At 35.5% G+C, this 19,232-nt stretch overlaps 1 protein-coding gene across 1 annotated transcript in view; it reads right to left on the bottom strand.

The window, feature by feature from the left end:
• The window catches only part of LOC128859216 (uncharacterized), a 261,658-nt gene extending 247,285 nt beyond the window's left edge, over window positions 1-14,373 (bottom strand). The window contains exon 1 of the mRNA XM_054096011.1: window positions 13,328-14,373. The gene's annotated coding sequence lies outside the window, so the exon portion shown is untranslated. The remainder of the gene's footprint in view (window positions 1-13,327) is intronic.
• Window positions 14,374-19,232: the final 4,859 nt, after the last annotated feature.

Genomic DNA, 19,232 nt, shown 5'->3' with positions numbered 1-19,232 from the left:
ATGTAAAAATGCTGAAAAGAGCATCTTATTTTATGTTCGAGTTAAAATTTTATAATATAATATATATTAATATAATAAAAATAACTCAAAATCCGGTCCTATCTCAGAAAAATTAGCATAAATAAATAATATTAAAAAAAGCTTATAAGTATAAGTCTCGAGCCGAAGACCTTAGTAGCCAGCGCTCTTGTTGAGTTTAAGTATATTGGTTATTTATAATTATTAATCTTACAAATTTCAAAAAAGAATAAATTGATGACTCGTTTCCACATTTCCAATTTAATACGAAATTTCAGTCCACATACAGAAATAAAAAAAAGAAACATAAAAAATGCTAAGCCAAGAGTTGTTAATTCTGAATATTTGGTATAATTTCTTCTTAACTCCTTAACTCTGCTTTTGTCACCTCAAAAAATCATTTGTGGACACATTTGTGTGCTTTGAGTCAATTTAAAGACACCATTTTTAGCAAATCTCATTTTGCTGTGAACTGGCAAATTTGACGTCGTGTCAGGTGCAAAAGCATGTCTAAGTAGAAATTTATGTTGCAATTTTTATTAAATGGTACAAACAACAATATATGTACAACAATTCAAAATCTGAGCATTTCGAGTATTTGTGTTATAGTGGCCTGAAGCTTAGTTTTGCGCACCGACAAAAGCAAATGGAAAAGCAGCAAACTCATTTCAGGGGTTGGGAGGCGAAAAATGCTATTGTTTGCGCAAATTGAGGGAAATCATGTGCAGATATTTAGAATTTTTTATTCATAAATTTAACATGAAACATATGAACATGGAATGTCAGTTTGGAATATTTACTCTCTAATACTTATATACCTACATACATACACACAATAGATATGTAGATTGCCGCTGCTTCGTCATAAGTATTTATTTATTGCTTTAGCTTCACTTTTCATATAATTTTTCTAGTTGTGATTTGTGCCTACTCATTCTCATTCCTCCACACTTTCACGGTCACTGACAGTGAAAATCCATCAACATTACAACAATTGCTTGTTATGCGCTCCCATGTGTAAAGAATTCCAAGTTTTTGCAGCAGAAAGCCGGAAATGTTGCAAAATGTCGTGCGAAGAGGCAACACTGGCATGTTAAGTGGCGGCAGTGGGAAAGTGTGTAAGATGGGGATACGACTTAATTGACTACGAGGCGGTGAAAGAGGGCAAAAGAATCTAGTTTGAGGATATCGAAAACAATAGATGATCTTCAAGCTGAATGAGAGCTGGCGGTCCAGATGGCAGGAGTAAAAGTTGAGATCTTACTGACAGGGATTATTACTTTTTTTCTATTTAAGAAAGTTGAGCTCCAAACAGTCGGCAACTAAGTAACATGGGCGGTGACTGTTTTAATTTTTTTCGTAAACAAACCGCTGTCTTGACCCCGGTCGGTGATGTCAGCTAATCAGCTAATTCTTCGAAATTCGCTGGGATCTTGTTACTCCTTTTGATTTTTTTCTTTGGCGAGCCCACCGCCATCCGGGACTCCTTCCTTGCACTCTGTTTTGGGTTTTGGTCTCGAAAGATGACTGGCGAGTGCCGACCACTCAAATAGTTCGCGGACCACCTCTTCAGCTCCGGCGCGAGGGTCGACTGTATGATGTTATCTAGTAGCTTGTAGTGGATTTTATCGAAAGTCTTCTTCAGGTTCAGCGCTACTAGGACAGTCTTCTCGCAGGTGCGGTTTTTGTTAAGCCCGCAGTTAATTTGGGTGCTTATGGCGGTGAGTGCTGTGATGGTGCTGTACAGCTTTCGGAACACATGCTTATGTTTGGCTGGAGTCAGATGCTTCATGCCAAGTGGGAGTAGGAGGGCTTCAAGAGTCTTCGCTACTGGGGAAAGGAGAGTTATCGGTCGATAAGTTTCCCCTTGCTTGGCGGGTTTCCCAGGTGTTAGTAGTGGGACTACTCTCCTTGCTTTCCACTTGTCAGTTGCTTCAGTCATCTTGAATGCTTAACCGAGTTATAGAAGTTTTGTAGGCAGCACCGGGATAGTCAAAGTGATGAGTGATAGAGTAGTGAGAGTTTAGGTAGGTCAGTACCATGTATTCGATGTGGATTCGGAACTAACTGTATAAATTGCACTACTTTTTCGATATGGGATGCAGTCTGCTGAGAAACGATAGGTGTGGGAGTTGAACTTGCAGAAAAAATTTGACTATAAGCAGAGATGCCTTTTTGTCTCTGTTGAATGAAAAATTTTGCTTTAAGTATCAGCATTTTATGTAGGCAACCAGGGTCTACTAGTCAGCTCGCTATTAAACAATAGTTTTTGCTCACTCTTGCTTAGACAAAACCCAGTAATGTTAGATTAAAAATCAAAAAGAAAATAATGCCAGCCAGCTGGGGCTATGGTATGATTCTGTGTATTATCTGCGCCCTTGGGAGTGCCCCTGAGTGTAAAAGAAATCTTCTGTTTGCAGAGCGTTAGGGCTAGTGCACTTTATTCTAATGAAATACGATGCCTCAGTGCAAGCAGAAGGACGGCAGCATATCAAATGGAAATTCCATTGACCAATTTGTTAGTCTCGGCACAAACCGACCAACGATGGCAAGAGTCGCCGAAGCAAAAAGAAGATCATTCAATACAGGCGCGTATGTGTGGTAAATTCTTAAACCATCACGGTCATTATACTTAGAAACGAACTCAAAAGACTTTGCTACATAGAGGACAAATATTATATTATATTTTCTGCAACAAAGCAACATAAAAGTAATTCATAGTCACCCTTGAGATAAAACTCGATCACATTCCCCTACTTACAAAATTACCTTATGTATATGGCTATGTGTATATTTTAATAAAAAGTACCATTGTGAAAAATGACTGTGAGTAAGCACGTTGGGTAATTTAATATTGCGTATGAGTGTTTGTGTATATGTGTGTGCGAAATGCCTCATTGACTAAGCAAACCCGAAACTGCGCACAAGTACAGCTGCCTGCTGGCAGTGAAGTCAGCAATGGCACTTGTAATAATAGAGAGTGCGCATATCAAAGAGCGAAGGAGAACAGGAGAGTTGGTAACTCATCGCCTGCGGCATTTGTGAGGCACTTAGTAGGCGAAGAAGAAGAACTGTAGTCTCGCCGGCAGCAAATTGCTTTCCTGCCTGGCTGTTCAACTCAGCGGGGGATCTGCTGACATATTGCTTTGTAACGCGCAATGATCCTGTAAACAAAGGGTATTTCGCTCATATCAAATATACTAACACGCCATAAATAAATTTTGTTCTACATATTTCAGTACAATTCTGGGGCATTCCGTACGGCACAGTGAAAACCGGATATATTGTGTATTGAAGTTGCAGCTGCTGATGTTACAGAAGTAGTTGATAAATATCTGAGCAAATGGAGAGGAGGCAGCGCAACTATGAGAGGTTGATATGGACGATTTAGCAGAGCTGTGTGAGTAGAAGCGTGAACGAGCGAGAATATAGCGTAGAATAAGAGAGATAAATAAGTACAAAATTAGCTAGTAACAATTATTTAATTGTGCAAAACAAACTGATAAGGAAACTGTTTTGACGGTAAAGATATCAGCATTTGGTCATAAATATTACTTAAGGGGTAATGCAGTGGCCGTAAGTGAGGTATTTTAATGAGAAAGAAAAAAACTTTAGTAGTGGCTACGTCAGCGCTGAGTGAAGTTGCGAATAATAGAGATAATTGTGAATTCCGTGATCTCGCAATTTCGGGACCGCTAACGGGACTCAAATATTACAAAATCGAACAAATGAACTATTGAATTATAAGGGATTGCTTGAAATTTGCGCAAAAGAAGCATGATGAATTGAGGGACCCCAGCTAGAAAGTTATCTATAATTTTGAAAAAAAAAAAAAAATGTAAGCAAGCTGAGAAGTATTGGAACGACTTCTCCAAAGCAAAATTCTGTCTCTATTTGGGCATAATTACCTTAAACCTAGCCGCGGGTTGGGTTTGGCCTGAAACAGAATTGCAGCGTAAATCATTGATATGTTGCGGGTATTCTTGTGCAGATCGAATAAATATTATTTCCTTGTTATTTGCCTGCTCTTGCTTGCAAACAAACAAATAGTAATAAATTAATCAGAGTATTCAATCTATCGGAAAAAATATAAATAGGTAAATCATGTTATTTTGCCGTCGCAAAAATATCGGACGGCCAAAAATCCGTCCCCGCTGTCCGCTGCAATTCTGTTCAAGGGGTTAATCTAATAATTTTTTGAGTTTTTATTTTCCTTATTATTTTTATGCTTAAAAGGTTCGAGAGAATAATAGAATAAAGACAGAAAAATAAGGGGGCACCGCTACTACGCTCTCGGCGAATTCGATAGAATCGATGAGTGTGGAACGTCGCATAAGTGCCATTTATTTGTGTGTTGTATGAGTGACCTTTTCTTCTTCTTCTTGCATTCTTGTTGGTATTTTCACATCTCTCTTACGCGACGTCGCGCTCTGATGGGTGCAATCTTGGTTCTATCATTCTTGACTTCTCGTGGCAGTAAAATACAGGTTCATTAAGTGCGTTCTTTGTTATATATATATATATAATTGGTGCGTACACCCCCTTTGGGTGTTTGGCCTCCTCCTCCTATTTGTGGTGTGCGTCTTGATGTTGTTCCACAAATGGAGGGGCCTACAGTTTCAAGCCGACTCCGAACTGCAGATATTTTATGAGGAGCTTTTTCATGGCAGAAATACACTCGGAGGTTTGCCATTGCCTGCCGAGGGGCGACAGCTATTATAAAAATGTTTTTCTTAATTTTGGTGTTTCACCGAGATTCGAATCAACGTTCTCTCTAGGAATTCCGAATGGTAATCACGCACCAACCCATTCGGCTACGGCGGCCGTTTTACATGGTTTAAAAAAAGAAGCCTAAATGGCCTCAGCGAAATGGTCGAGAGCGAAGTTAAGGTTAAAAGAAATTGAGTAGTCTGAGCATAAATATTAGACCTTAGAATTTTTTTACTACCAGATAGAGTAGAAAAATACATGAACTGAGAACCGATTTACACAGGGAAGCATTTGAAAGGATTTTGTCCGCGTGACTGCGAATGAGACATCAAAAGTTAATTTCCAGGGTCTCCCTTCCAGATGTCTTTGTGTGTAAATCGGGACATAGACGACTATTATAATATATGAGGGAAGATCGATCATACACTGAAATAAAATCTTTTTTAAACTCTGGTCTGATTCTTCTTTTTCGTGCATTTTCACGTGCACCAGTCGGCTTGATTTCTATTAACTCAATTGTTGCTGGGTCAAAGGCCATCTATCGTAAAGCGGGAACTGTGTCAGTAGTCGCAATGAAAATTCCATTTCGAAATAAAAGTGTGTGGCCAATAGAGACTCACTTGCGCTAAATAGATGAAACCACCAATTAGACTGGCATTTATTGCACCAATTTGTACTGGTAACCTCTTGAGCACCTCTTTCATTCAAATCACTGAGCACCAACGTTTTGCAAAGGTAAAAGTGGCAGCAACTGGCAAATGCAACCAATTCTTGGCAGCTACTTTTGTTATAAACTTTTATTTTTATATTATTTCTGCATTGTAAAACAATATATCCATTGTAAAGGGGAGCACATTTTTCTAAATGCGAAGTGCTAAAACGATAAACATTTGTATTGGTGGGTATATGTGAACTCGCATTTTGCATTGCGCTTTATTTATGTAATTTTATATGTGTGTGTGTGTGTCTGGCGCTTGACGCTCTAGCTGACCCCAGTGACCCCCATTTGCGGCACACTGGCTGACTGGCGGAATGGCCGACTGGGCTAACAAGTCGAGCGGTGCTGACTGAATGTTGTTTGCTTGCCGTTTGGTAGTGAAAAAATGCAGCAACAACAAATAGGAGTCTCAGCTCACTGTGTTATAATACACACAAAGAGAGTTGGATAAATGAGAGCGATTGCTACTAGAAATTTGCTAGCCAGTGCTAATTACAACAATAGCCAATCAAAGCAATACAACAACGGCACTGTAAACAGCTCGCCCTGTAGGGAAATTCACAAGCTCTGAATGGGTAGGTCTCTTTCTAGGAGATTCGAAATTGTAACTAACTCGGGGTCCTCTGCTTTTTACACTTTTTTACAGTAAAGAATAATGAAGAATTTTGTGCTAAGGAGCAGCTGGTTCTTCTTAGGAGCAGCTGGTGTATGTTCAAGCATATTGTAATCTTTTGTGTAGGTAAACTTTGCATCTAAAAAAAAGGATATAGTCTAATGTTTTCGTGGGATTTCTAAGGGCTCCCTACCATAACGCAGTAGTTACTTTGGACTAAGTTCGGGGGTATATTCAAGGGTAGTAAGTGGAGGCCAGTTCGTTGTTGTTGTTGTAGCAGCATAAACATTCCCCATACATATACGGGGAATGCTGCTGAAAGGCCAGTTCGTCGGCGAAAATAGTGGCTATAAAACCCTCAGTGGGCAAGTGAGCAACATAGTGCTGTTATATAGAGCATTTTTCGAAGAGCTTGGAAACTTGAAATTATAGCGCAAAACAGAAATAGTGTTGGGATGAACATTTTTTTTTTAATTATAAACATTTTTATATTATACTATTTTTTTTTTTTTTATTAATCTCTTTTTTATATTTATATTTTATTATAATATTTATTATAATCTTATTATGATCTGTTAGATAATTTGAATATGCCCGCCGCGGCTACGAATCCCGTTACATGCTCCATTCGATCAGTTAAATTTTTGACCAATCTTTCCAATAAATCTTAATGAGCCCAATCAGCAAAACAGCGATGCAAACGATGGCCATTTGGCTTCAATTTTTGCATGAACTGTATTTTATACGCACATAAGTCAAGATCTTTACGTAAAACCTTCCACGTAGACGAATAACAAACGTGAGAACGTTGACGGAGCGTTGTTCTGGCGTTAAGCGATTACTAACGACTTGCCAAACCTTTTGCCATTCTCAATTGTCACACCATAGCATCAATATCGATAATTCTGTGATATGACGATATGATAGTTCTGATGCAGCTAGAAAAAACACCCGATATCTTAGAGTTATCAAAAGCTACGGGATGTCTAGCATTTACTTGCAACAGTCTTGAGTGCGAATTGATAAATAAAAAAAAAGAAATATTTGTTTCCTTTTTTCTAGCCTCTAAATTTGTTCTATGGCAAAAAAACAATAAAAATAGGTATTTATCTTTTATTTAAAACTTTTTATTTATGGTTTATATATTTTTTTTTAATTTGTTCTAAAACTAGGTATTTCTGTTATTTATTTTTTAAATTTTTTGTTCTTGGCAAAAAAAAATTAAAAACAAAAATATGTATTTATTTTTTTTTAATTTTTTTTATTTAAAATTTTTTTTCTATTTATTTATTTTTTTTTTTTTTTTTGTTTCTATTTATTTATTTTTTTTTTTTTTTGTTTCTATTTATTTATTTATTTATTTTTTTTTTTTCTATTTATTTATTTATTTTTTTTTTTGTTTCTATTTATTTATTTATTTTTATTTTTTTTAATTTTTTTTTTCGGTTTTCGGCCGTGTTGCCAACACTCTGAAAAATTTCAATGAATTTCCCTAGAAAAATGCGCCTCACCTGCACCTTAACATCCTCTTTTTATTTCCCTTTAGATTGTTTTATTTAAATAAAATAATAATTTAAACTATTTTTAATAGAGACCTTTAAAACCCCATCAATTAAAAAATATATCAAAATTTAAAAAAATACAAAAAATAAAAATTCTCTGATTTTTCTTTATTTTTGGGTAGCGGCATGAATAAATAATAATTTTGTTGAGCCCTCCTAATACACGTACATGTATAAATATATATATACTTAATTTCCTTAAATTGCTAGAAATTTTAAACCAAACACTTCACATTAATTCGGAATTAGAAGAAATCAGTTTCACAAATTCAGTTATTCCTAGAGGAGCGTTGCAATACATTAAATAACTAATAAAATTAACGAATTGGGGGAAATAAATTGACAGCAGAAATCAGTGCAAATGCATTTTACTACCACACTTGGTACTCTTTGAAGTAATAACAGTTTGGTTGCCTTAATTAATTAAGTTAACAGCAGTAATTGCAGTCCGCTGTTAACATTCCAAGCTCAACTACCGGTACTAGATTGAGGTGGTAAAATGCCTCATGCCGCAATATTCGGAATTCACTCACCTACCTCAACGCAAACCACATCGAGTGTCAGTGTCTCACTAAAATATTTCGCCTGTTTGTCTCTGCGCCCACTAGTGACGTCGACAACTGGTTGCTGTTAATCTAATTTTACCTATCACACAAACAACTATATTCTTTGTACATGTATGTGTGTACGTAAGTGTATAAATACTTGGCAATTTATTGAGCAGCAGCGGCAGCAGAAGTGAAAAACGAGAAACGAAAATAAAATAAAAGTAAAAAACTCGGAAAATTCAATGAAAATGTTGAACGAAAATAAAAGTTGCTGAATTTGGCGCACAATAAAAAGAAGATATTATTTAGGGTACCTTGTTGACACATTCATTGTGTTTGTTGTAATTGTTACTCATGTGCTGGTTCGTTAAATAGCTGCGCATACCAAAGCACCAACTTTCAAACAAAAGAAAAATAAAGTTGGTAATTCAATTAAAAGTGTGACGAATTTTTTATAGAGCATTATTTGTTTTTGATTTGTTTTTGTTTAGTTTCTATAGGTTTTTCCATATATTTATAACAAACATTCATTTACTTCCATAATAAATCAGAAAAGGCAATTCTAAAAACAAATTCTAAAACGATAACTTTGTTGCTGCTTTAACACGCAAAATTTTCATCAAATCAGTAGAGCCCAGAGTTAGCGACATATTGCCGGAAACACCACTACATTTGCCTCCAGAACGCGCTGCCAATGCGAGCAGAAGGAGTAGACATCTCAGTCTGGTATGGCCAGAAGAAAAGCTCAAACGCTCAGCCAACTCAGTTCCAGGAGCAGAAGAATTACTGAAGTAACTGGGCGTGAGGTATTGCGATGAGTAAAGGGCGGAAAAGATCTAAAGGTCGAAGAGAAAACTTCCTTCATTCATTTATTCATTCATATGAACACCTAAGCCCAAAGTAGGACTGATACGAATACAGAAATAAACAACAACAAGCATAGCTTAAACAGAGGCGAAAAAATTGCATAAAAAAACTTCATAAAAAAGAATTCATAAAAGAAAATGCATAAAAAAACTTCATAAACAAAAAATATGTAAAAACAAAATTCATATAAAAGAATTGGTGAAAAACAATTCATAAAAACAATAATAAAAATCTGCTTAAAAAAGACTTCGTAAACACAAAATTTATAAAAAAAATTCATAAAAAACCATTCATATAAAAAAATGCATAAAATAAAATTCATAAAAAAATTTCGTAAAAAAATTCATTAAACAATTCATAAAAAAAAATTTATAAAAAAGAATTCATAAAAAAAAGTTCATAAAAAATACATAAAAAAACTTCATAAACAAAAAATATGTAAAAACAAATTCATAAAATAGAATTCATAAAAAAATTCATAAAAAAAGTTCATAAAACAAACTTCATAAATTATTAAAAATTATTATTAAACAATTCCTAAAAAAATTCATAAAAAAACAATTCATAGAGAAAATTCATTAAAAAAATTCATAAAAAAAATTCCTAAAAATTATTCATAAACAAAAGATATGTAAAAAACAAAATTCATAAAAAAGAATTCATAAAACAATCAACAAAAAAATGCATAAAAAAAATTCATAAATAAAAAATATGTAAAAACAAAATTCATAAAAAAATGCATGAAGCAATTCATAAAAATGCATACAAAAATTCATGAAAAGAAATTCATAAAAAAAATGTATAAAAAATGCATAAAAAAACTTCATAAACAAAAAATATGTGAAAATCAAAATTCATAAAAAAGAATTCATGAAAAAGAATTCATAAAAAAAATTCATAAAAGAAAATCATAAAAAAAATCATTAAAAAGAATTCATAAACATCATTCATAAAAAACAACTTCATAAATAAAAATGCATACAAAAAAACATAAAAAAACTAGCTAGGTAAAAAAAGTCATAATAAAACTAATTCATAAAATAAACAAATTCATAAAATAAACAAATTCATAAAAAAAACTTTTTCAATATTTGAATCTGCTTAAAGAGTCAGTGGTTATTTCTGATTGCAAATTTTACGAACAAAAACTATTAAGTGAAAATTCCAAAATATTTCTGATAAATTTTGATTTAGGATGTGAGCTTTTATCATATTTCAAGCCTGAAAAGCCATGTTTGCGAAAAATTCATGTCTCTCAGGCAAACTTATGCAGCTATACAATTTATTCATCATTCATTACAACAACAATGAAAATAAAATCATTTAATAGATGGTGTCATTGAGCAAACTAATTTCGAACGATGGCTTTTTAGGCGCCGCAAAATTTGTTCTATCAACAAGCATTTACTAATTTTTGTAGATATTTACAGTTATTTTAATTATTTTTTCGAACAATATTCAAGCATTAAATTGCAATCCTTTTACATTTATGCATTTATAGCATTTTGCATGATACAATTTTTTATTGAATTTAACGCTTGTTTTTGGTATGAATTGCAAACGAAAATCGCAAAAATGAATGAATGCCAAATGTTTTTTGAGTGCTGCTAAAATATTTGACTAACAGATATTTCATTATTTTCGAGTTTTATTTTGGCAAGCGCAATTTGTATTTAATTAGAAGTGCAAACAAACATTTTTCGTTGTTGAACTAATTTTTTTCTGCAGCGCATAACAATTTTTTTGATTTTGAAAGAATAAATATCAACAAGTTTATGGCGAAAAAAAATCTACACAAAAACAAATTAATTAAATTAATTAGCTCAATTTTCTATAAATACACGTATGCTTAGCCCAATTAGGACTAATAAAAGCTTTCAATTTTTTTCTGTTCTGTGTGAAATATTGGAAAGCGAAAAAAATTTATTAAAATATGTTTTCCACTTTTTTACAATTTTATGTGCTCTGGCATGCACACAATTTAGTAATTTATTTTTTATAGCTGCATTATTTTGCACTTTTGCCGAGTCTTTTTGCAGTTCTTTTCAATTACGAGTATTTGCTATTTTTCTTGATTTTCTTTTTCCAGCAACCTTTTGTTTTATGAAACACTGTTTTGATGAGAATTTTTTCACTTTTTCTTGTCTTGCACGCATTGTTCTTATTGCTTTGGATTTTGTTTTTGATACGCTCATTGTTGTAATTTCATTGCGAAAGTAAACAGCGCGCGCTTAGCTGCAGGCTGATTACTGTTTTGATGTCACAACATTATAAAAAACAGCCCATAAGGAGGTGGGCTGAGCAGATACAGACTCGTAAAGTGAGGGTTAACTAAAGCTAAGACTACTAATTCGAGGATTTTGCAATAATTAAGACATAGAGGAAACGTGGTGCAGATATCTCACGCGAGATATTTTTAGAGTATACAGTTAAAGCCAAGATGCTTATTCCTTAATGTAATTTATACTTATTAGAAAATACCCCAATAATACTTAACTAGAGCTTGTTTTAATTCACAACTGAATGACGTGGATACTGTGCGTGGGTGGTGCAGTTCACCACATAAGTAAAGAACTCAACTTAAGTTAGGTGAATATGGTTGAAGTTCGACCCAAATTGGAGGACATCAGAATTCGTTTTAGAGGTATGGTTCTTTGGCAAAGTTTCTGATTTTGATCCCTAAAATATGATTTTCACAGAGCAATGGGCGATTTTTTTGCCTCCCCACAAATCGACCTGGCCTACTGGATACACATACCACCAGAAACGTTCAGAACAGAAACATCTCAATCGGCCTATCACTGCGTGTTTTCAACAAAAATAACACTTCACGAGAAAATTACAACAAAATCTTCTTAACATATAAAACAAACTGTGATATTTTTTATTATACGGATGGCTCTTTACTCCAAGAATCACCGTCTCATGTTGTTATAGAACAACGGTTGCATGGAATCTACCAAAAAATTCATCAAGCTCTTCTATAGCCAAAAGCTGGTATTTTTAATGCCGAAGAATTAATGGACAGAACGGTGTTAAATAAGTATGGGGAACAGGACGTATGGGAATAGAAGGCAATGGGCCAACTGACAAATCTGCTAAACAAGCTTTTAGCATGCGACTTGTAGCAGAGACAAACTTCCACAGATTGTATTTCGGAGCATTAAGAAATCGTTTGTGGCAATCATCGACCAGTTTTCTAAGGACCCCCATCTTCAGATGCACTCGCCCAAATCCAACAAGGATCTCTCACGCGAAAAATGTATCAGAATACCCAGAATAAGAGTGGGTGCAACAAACTTAACATCTGAGAATGCAGGTAGTGTAATACACTTCTTAGCATAAAGCATAACCTAAAGGTCTGTCCCAGTAGCAATTTGACCACAACTCTAGACTGCAGCAATGAAATAATCGATAAAAACAAAATAAATAATTGGCGCGTACACTTCTGTTAGGTGTTTGACCGAGCTCCTCCTCCTATTTGAGGTGTGCGTCTTGATGTTGTTCCACAAATGGAGGGGCCTACAGTTTTAAGCCAATTCCGAACGGTAAATAGTTTTTTATGAAGAACTTTTTCATGGCAGAAATACACTAGAAGGTTTATCATTGCCTGCCGAGGAGCGACCGTTATTGAAAACAACTTTTTTTATTATTTGATGTTTTTGCATGCAGAATCGAATCTACATACTTCCGAATGGTAGCCACGCACCAACTCAATCGGATATAGCGGCCGCAAAAGTAAAAACAACATATATTGACAATTCTTGGCCGGACATCGTGGCAATGGTAGGCAGAGTGGACTCCTCTCTAGCGCCAGAAGCGGATGTCAGACATTTCCCGGCCAGGCATTCCATCGCACTATCATTAAGGCTTCACTAATATTTGGCTATGGGAATAAATTTTTATCCCCAATGCCGGTAGAGCATTACACTAGTGAGCAGCCAATCAATCGTTTCGTTGATAGCAGCTACATCCGTTTTGAAAACATTGCAGTGCTCACTCTTCTCTAGACTGTTCAGGGAAAGTTGATGGAAGCTAGCACGGCTCTTTCGATGCTCAATCAGAGGGCATCGGTCAATCTGAGCAGGAAAACGATTTCTTTTTTTTTCGAGAATTATTTAATGCTCGTGGCTTTAGCCAAACTTGCGTTGAGCAACTCTTCAGCTGCAATTTCTACGGGTGAAATATTTTGCGTCACATTAGGATGATCCTCTTAACTTAACTGATTCCAACGAGGGCAGCTCGTTGCACTCTCTCCAACTGCTTAACTAATGTGGCAATATTTACTTACATCAATTTTTTTTCTCCTTTAGTGCTGCTCGCTCGTTCAATGCCCACAGCTCGTTTGCAACGTGTTGCTTGTTTTTGTTTTTAGTTAGGCTTTTTAAACTCCTTTTTCCGGTTTCTATTTTGTTTCACTTATTTCTTTGCTATTTTTAGCAGCTACCTAAAATTTTGTATGCTTTAACTATTTGTTTTGCTTTATTTTCTTGCATTATTATTTTCTTTTGCGGCGCGCAACAGAGATACAAGATGAAGGCTGTATTACAATTTCCAACGGACAACCTCAACTCACTGACAATGCACAAACACACACACGAAGGCTCACTTGCGATGCACTAAATAATCGTCACTCGTAGTTATTCGTCACTCGATAATCGAAACAATAGCCTGCAGGTAGCATCCGATTAGTTGTGCCGCAATCACTACATGTTCTTGGACAAGGCGGACCGGCGTAAATAGCAAAGAGCCGAAAAATCACAAAAGTGCACGAAGCGATCCAACGTTAAGAAACGCAAACAACAAAGCACAAAGTAAAAAAAGAAAACAGTAAATTTTACAAAAACCAAACAATTGTAAGCAACAGCAATAAGGAAACAAGAAGCAGCCGAAATACGATACTTTGCGTCTTCGCTGCTAAATCATTTCTCCTTTAAGAGGCACGAAATTTGATGTACGCGTATTTATTTTGTTTGATTGATTCCGCGTCGTACTGCAAATCAATTACTTTTCCACGGGCACCGGATTTTCCTTTCAACTATTTACATTTACTCGTACTTGAGCTATTAATTATTATTTTTCAATATTTTCCATACACATTAATTTGTGTATTTTCCAATTTCCACCAATTGACTGCGTGCTACTCGCAAAATATACGTTTCGGCATTAGACACTTTGCGGCTGTTGAATAAAATTTTTATACGAAAATACTTAAACGATGCGTTCGAACTACGCCGATAAAGTTAAATTTGAACACATCTAAACGGTACAAAAACCGGCACGACACTATTGGAGAAAAATGCTCGCACGCCACATAACACACAAACGATGCTCGCGCTGGCAAAATCACACAGAGTGGCTCGATGGTTTGTTCGATGTTGCGTTGCGGAGTTCGATTGCACTGTTCGATGCTCGATGACTGCTACAGTCCAATAGTCAACATCCATCATTCATACGAATGTTTTATGTACGACGTTCTCAGGTTAGAAATGCCTCCACGGAGTAAAATAATGGAGCTTACGGAGGATATTGCAGTCTCATGCAGTTCTTATTAGCAGCGGAAAGACGGCAAAGCTCATAAGAAGCAAAGTAGGAGCTGAAATTATTACATACGAACTAGCTGGAGTATTGATTGACAGTCATTTGAACTTCAAAACGCGTCCGGAGTATGCTATTAAGAAGTCAACGAGCATACATTCAGCTTATTGTAAATAATGCCGAATAGCGGCGCTCCTAGTACAATAATTCCGTATGATAGAGTAGTCAGCTGATGCACTCAACATAAGTTTCTTTTATTTTTTTTCTTGTCACTCCTTTCGGAGTATAGAGCCTCGACAGCACTTGTCTTCCGTAGGCTATTTGCCTGTGACTAGCTATAAGTTCCTATGCATGAATAAATTCTGATTGAGTTCTTGCATTTTAATTAATTTACGACTGATAAATTAAATCAAAGTCAATTCGTTCACCTTCCGATCTCCTGACTGGTTTCTGGAATACATTATTTGACCGCATGTATCGTAGACAAACGGCTTTATGCGTGACTACCTTTCGGCAGTTTCAGTTTCAAAGCCACGGTAATGACAAACTCCCACCGGTGCATTTCTGCCATAAAAATGTTCTCCTAAAAACCATCTGCCGTTCGGAGTCGGTATAGAAATACATGTGCCTCTATTAGGGCACATTCAAGGCGCTCGCATTTTTTAGAGTAGAAGTTTGACCGAACACAGGTGGCGCGCTTATTATTATTAATATTATTAGAAGTCTTTGATATGCATGCCAAAAAGTACTGCAATCTTCTAAATCTCCGCTGAAAGCGCCAAGCGTAAAATGCACCCGAAAAATCCTCGAAAACTTGACTTCAGAGAACTTAGAACAGTGCTTCCGAGTTATGTTCCAATGCGCCCGTCATTAATACACATTCCACAAACAGTTAACCGGTGGATTTCTTCCAAAAGCAATCAAACCTTCGAACATGTTGCGTACAGGTACCAGCGACAGTCCCATAAATAACTGCATTTGCTTTTGCCTAATAACAGCAGGCATCTCTCTCATTTTCAAATGCACTCTCCACGCTAATGCTGCATGAAAATCAGCTGTTTGCTTTTGCACTGCTATAAAATCAGATAGCCAAACCGTGCTGCCAGTTTGGTTAAAACGAATTGGAAATTACTTGCTTTGTAAAGTCTGCGAGAATGCCAACTTTTTTTTGCTCATCTTTGGGAATTCGTCCACTGGGATAGTAATGATAGATATGCATATAATTTTTTTTTTTTAATAAAATAAACCACAATCAAATTTTAACAGATAAAAGGGTCCAATTCCACTTAGCCATGCCTTTCTTCCTATAATATTTCAGTGATATTAAAACAAATTTCTGAATAAAGAAAAATAAAGAATAAATACATTTTTTGTACAATATTTGAAAATGTTTATTTAGGCCTTAGCGATAACTTTGAGAAAGTATGAAATTACCAGTTTGTTCAAAGTAAAAATCTATGAAGAAAGTGAAGTAAAAGTGTCAATATTTACTATGACTAAGGAGAGAAACCGGGTTTGGAGGCCAAAATGTTGGTGTTTTTCGAAAATTGTTTGAACAAACAAGGAATATTCAGCTATTGTTTAAGTTTAGAGGATATTTTATTTATATTTTTAAGTACACTTTTAAATTTTTTGAAGCTATTTCCGCGAGAGATAGTGGCGTTAGAGCGTGTTGTGCCTCCGAGTGCCTTGCTGGTGGGAGTTCCTGAAGTTGCAATTTTTGGCTGAAATCAACAGCAATTTTTTTTATTAACAACATATTTCCTAAAAATATGAACCTAATTGTGGTAAAAAAATATTGAAAATGGCATCCTTTTGAGGCGCTTGAAAGTAGTAGTTTTTTATACCATATTTTTCATCTATTTTGCTTAAAAAACCATTATTTAAATAATAATATAATCCCAGAATTAGGTTCATATTAATTAGTATTGAATAAAGAAAAAATCCCGACGAAGCATGGGAAATGATGTTGGACTGATAGTCTTTGGCCGGATATAAATCCTGGTCGTTACGTACGATAACCAACTCTCGATGAAACGTTGAATATAGTCTTCCTTTTCAATACACTTACTTAAACGATTATTCATAACATTATACCACCTCTGTAATGATTTTCCAGAAGTTATACAAAAAACTATAATGGCAAAAATGTGGATTACTCGTTCATTTTAGGTTACTCTACTATCAGCAGTTTTAAGCTTGGAATCAAACTGGGATCTTCTTGGATCTACATAAGCCTCCTCATTGATTTCTGAAGTTGTTGCTCTTATTGTACTGTACTGACGGTAGAGGACCAAATCTATACGACTCATTTAAACTCTCATTGATACTCAATTGGAAATGAAGAAGCAGATTTTTCTAACAGTTTATAAACAAAAAGTTGTCATAACGAACTTCGCCATAAGAAAACTTTTCGAAAATTTAACACTTAGGTTGCAATGCATGGAACAGACATACCAAGAAGGCTGGGTAAAGTTACTAGGTTCAACTATTTACTACCATTACGCCATATTCTTAAAAAATTGCCATAAAATGTTGGAGAAATAGCAAAATGAGTCGAGAAACAAAAACGTTTACAGTACAATCGTGATAGTCCGACATTTCTTAATCCGACACGTTCGGTAATCCGACAACCTCTTAACGTCTATGGATGCAATTGGCATTATTTTATTTTGATCAGTCGTAGCAGAGCAGCAGAGGGGGGTTGTGTTTTGTTTCCCGGTCACAACGTATTTGCCATTAAATTTGAACGACGCCAGTTCTCTCGCGATTTCTGACGGTGTTGATGTGATTTTTTCTGTCTTTTCGTGCCGTTATTTTCTGATTTGGTTTTAGTTAGTGATGGCATCGACGTCAAACAAACGTAAACATACAACACTTACGCTGAATGATAAATGGGCCGTAATTCAGCGATACGATCGTGGTGAAACACCTCTTTACCTAAGTGGGATCTACGGAGTCGGAAAACTTTAAAGAGTGGTGAATTCCCAGAAGTTGAAGAAACATTACATGTCTGATTTCACCAACAAAGAAATAGGAAAACACCAATATCAGGTGAAATTTTAAAAGAAAAGGCGAAATTTTTTATGGTATAATTTTTAAGAAGGATGATTTCTAAAAATTTTGCGTGTAATTATTTTCTTTAAGTTTAGCAGTTACGGTTTTGTTGCCCCACTAAAAGAGAAATTAATAAAAAGATTACTTTTGCGTTATACATTTTGATCATAATTTTCGAATTAACATTGATTAAATGGAACCTTCGGTAGTCCGGAATATTTGATAATCCGACAACGAGTCGGTCCCGTATGTGTCGGACTATCACGATTGGACTGTATTTGGTAAATTGTTAGGAGATTTTTATTTGTTTAAGTCAACATGCTTGAGAAAGCATTCGATTTGGCAACGCTACAACCTATTCGGCATTAACTGCCCACTCCGCTGTTAAATGATAAACAGCAGCACGCACAATGCCATTCTCTATATATCTCTCTCTCTCTCTCACTGTCGCACACATATGTACACACTATGCAACTTTGCGAGCACTAACCTTACACTAAATATTTAGTAGCGCGCTAATGCAATGTTAGCCCTGACCATTACACATTTTTTTGCTATTGTTTGTTCACCACTTTCTGTTTGTATGATTTACTCTGACTGTTGTTGGTGGTTGAGTGAGTGTTTTTTCTTTTACATTTTCTTTACATATGTACATACATATACACCAAAAACTACAGGTATACGAGTATTCTCATGTTCGCGCAGTGCTGCTACTCTTCCCTATTTTGCGATTGTTATTATTTGCTTGTGTTTGCCTTTTTTCGCGCCACCTACCGCATGCGCACATACATATGTATACGCATATGCACATACGTATGTACATATTTGCTCTGCCCGTCAACAGCTGTATCTTCTGTGGCTGGCCTTGCGCAGCGCTGCTAGCCAGTGTACTGCGGTTTTGCTGCGTCGCTCTGCTGGGAATAGAAGTGGCGCATGGGAGAATGCAGAAGCACATGGAATGGTGCATATATTTTTAAATACGTACACATGTATGTGTAAGCATATGTGGTTACATATGCATGTATGTTTGTTTATAGCTTATGAATTTTGCGGTTATCAGTGCAGGCGCCCAAGGGACAACAGCACAGCGCACGGGACGGAGGACACTTACTACTGTTTCTATGCAAGCCAATCAGCTCTGTCCGTTTGCATGAAAGTGCATTACATTTTATTGACAGGAAAATGTTTACTAACAAATATTCAAATATTTGACGTAAATGCAATTCTAGTTCAAATTCTGATAAAATTGATTATTCGAAAAAAAACGGAAGGTTTTTCTAGTTAACATATGAGCGAAGAGGAAAGAGAGAGAGAGAGAGAGAGGGAGAAAATATTAGGAAAGGAAATATTTGAGTTAAATTATTAGTACGTAACGGATACATAACGGCAATCGAAGGAAAAGGCGAAGCAATAAACTGATTGGGATTGGGAATTAAGTCTGCAGAGATGCCGTTGGGAGCGATGCTTAGATTTTAGATGTTGGCTAATTTTACGGAGCCAGATGAGGTCAAGTGCAAAATAAAGGATTTTAGATATACTCGTATTACTATTATTTTTTTAGTGCTCATGTATGAATATAAAATTAAATTTTATTTGACGCT

The sequence above is a fragment of the Anastrepha ludens genome, chromosome 3 (genome assembly GCF_028408465.1).
Source record: "Anastrepha ludens isolate Willacy chromosome 3, idAnaLude1.1, whole genome shotgun sequence".
Classification (NCBI taxonomy): Eukaryota; Metazoa; Arthropoda; class Insecta; order Diptera; family Tephritidae; genus Anastrepha; species Anastrepha ludens.
Note: the sequence above shows the minus strand (reverse complement) of the source record. Positions and strands in the feature narration are given on the sequence as shown.